The following is a 499-nucleotide window of genomic DNA, read 5'->3' on the forward strand; positions in this document are numbered from 1 at the left end:
GTAGCAAGGGTTGTGGTTCGTCCCGCTTGCTCCGGGTTAATGCTTAAGATACCTGGGCAGTAGCAAGGGTTGGGGTTCGTCCCACTTGCTCCAGGTCAGAGATTGAGACGCCTGGGTAGTAGCGGCAGTAGTGGTGAATCCACTCGCTCCAGGTTGAGCTGTTAAACACCCGCCTGGGTAGTAGCCGCAGTAGTGGTTGTTCCACTGGCTCTGGGCCGAGCGGGTAGTAGCAAGGGGGTTGTAGCTCAAACCTACTTGCTCCGCAAGGGGTGTTTCTGTCCAAAGGTTAGCTACCAGGACATGTCGGGTTGGCTATATAACCGACAGATGATATCATCAGCCATAGGGCAGGCATACATCATTTGCATATGTTTGAATTGTTTGGGTTTGCCTATTTGTTTTGGATTGCTATATCATATATGCTATGTTACCTGATTACGTGCTACTTGTTCTACTTGTACCTTATTTGTGTATTACTTGTCTGTATTGCTTGTGTTTG

The sequence above is a fragment of the Arachis duranensis genome, chromosome 6, assembly GCF_000817695.3.
Source record: "Arachis duranensis cultivar V14167 chromosome 6, aradu.V14167.gnm2.J7QH, whole genome shotgun sequence".
NCBI classification, from domain to species: domain Eukaryota; kingdom Viridiplantae; phylum Streptophyta; class Magnoliopsida; order Fabales; family Fabaceae; genus Arachis; species Arachis duranensis.